Here is a 2,146-nt window from a genome sequence, read left to right on the forward strand (position 1 = left end):
AAGGAGACTGTAATGCTTAGTGAAGAATGCAGTGCACTCATTAAAAAGGGACTCCCTCCCAAGCTTGAAGACCCTGGAGGTTTCTTCTTACCATGCACTATTAGAAACCTATTCATTAACAAGGGGATGTGCGATTTAGGAGCAAGCATAAATCTAATCCCATATTCTTTAGTGAAAAAGCTTGGCATAGAGGAGGTGAAACCAACACAGATGTCCTTGGAATTGGTGGACCAATCAGTAGTATATCCTAAGGGGCTGATTGAGAACCTTTTAGTTAAGGTTGACAGGTTTAGCTATCCAGCAGATTTTGTGATCCTGGATTCTTCAGAACATGGAAATGACTCCATAATACTTGGTCGACCATTTTTGGCCACTGCTAGAGCCATTGTGGGCATAGAGCAAGGAGAATTAACCCTCAGGATGCATGAGGAGAGCATCATCCTGAAAGTCTTCCCAGAATTACAAAGGGATGAAGAAACAAGCAAAATAAGTGATGATCTCCTTCCAAAGCAATCAACTGACAAGGAAGTAGAACAAAAAAACAAACAGATGCAAGAAGAAAAAGAGATTCAAAAGGAACCAACAGAAGCAGGGGTGATAAATAAGAAGAAAGGTACAACAGCAGGGAGCAGAAGATTATTACACTGTCAACCAAATTCTTTCTCTTGAGCATATGGAAATTGAGCATCAAAGCACACAGAGAAAGCTGACAGTGAGAGGTGACAAGTTGTGACATCACCAACATCAACCACCCTAAAGGGAAGTCAATGTCAAGCTAATGACAATAAAAGAGCGCTTCATGGCAGGCAACCCATGGTTTAAGATTTCTGTCTTCTCTTTCATTTAATAAGCTATGATTCCTCTGAATATGATTTTGAATTTTCATGCCTGGTAAATTCATACATCATTTTGAAGCACATGGCAAACTTCTAAGTTTGGTGTACCTTAAGGCACACCCAAGTTCATTGTTCAAAGAAGAGGATTGTCTTTTAGAGCATATGCATAAGTCTTTTGATAAAGCATGTGACCAAACACTAAGTTTGGTGTCTGCATGTGCAACAATGTTCAGAGGATCATTTTCCAATCATGGACTCAAAACCATACAGATAAGGGATCATACATCAATTTTTTAAAAAAATGCATCAATTGTGAGAACGGTTTGCATTGTTAAGCCGTCCCCTCAATAAAAGATAAGTTTGGTGTTCACCAACTTTTAACATTTTATTTAGGGACACAATTGATCACAAAAAATTTTTTAACTATTAAGCAAACCAAAACAATCTATTTTATTCTTGCAAATAGATTGCCAACGATTATATTTATGATCTAAGGCTGATTGCTTTGATTTATGCAGGAGAAAAAGGTTAAGGCAAATGCAAGGAGGGGCCATGGCTAGGAGAAGCTATGTGAGGGAGGTCACATGCGCCTAGGAGAACGCGTTCATGGGGAACAGAATTTGCATGCATGCAACATTGAACACCTAAATGCATGCAGCCAATGGGAGGAGGATCCTCGTCAAGCCTCAACCATGCATGCAGACCGTCCATTCCATGAGTCCTTAAGATGACCAACTCAATCTCAGCCCTTCATGAACACTAATGGTTCCTTCTTCATTCATTCATTGTGGTTTTGTTGGAAGGCTTAAAGAATTCACCTATAAGTAGCCGTTGGCACCTACACGGTATACACATTCTTATTCAAGCCACTTTCATATTAAAACCATACTCTCTTCCACTTCCAAAACCAACATAATTCCCTTACCTCACACATCAAAACCGAACCAAAATTCACCCCAAACACAACACATATTTCTTCTACTCTCACTTCTTCTTTCTTTTCACTTCAATCTCAATGGCCTCCTCAAGCTCAAAAAGAAGGCCGGGAAAAGAACCTATGGTAACCGAACCTCCATCATTTGATGCAAGAAAGTTTAGATCCCAATTCCATGAAGGGAGATATCATAGGTTCATGGAGGCAAAGAATGTCATCTATGAGAAAGGCCTTGATTTGAGGGAAGGAGAATACCCCATTATGAGGAAAATTACTAGAGAAAGGAGGTGGGAACTCTTGTGTGCTCCTCTGACTGACATCAGTGCAGTAACGATCAGGGAGTTCTATGCAAATGCTGTAAAAGAAAACAAAAATA

The sequence above is a fragment of the Arachis duranensis genome, chromosome 5, assembly GCF_000817695.3.
Source record: "Arachis duranensis cultivar V14167 chromosome 5, aradu.V14167.gnm2.J7QH, whole genome shotgun sequence".
In the NCBI taxonomy this organism is placed as follows: domain Eukaryota; kingdom Viridiplantae; phylum Streptophyta; class Magnoliopsida; order Fabales; family Fabaceae; genus Arachis; species Arachis duranensis.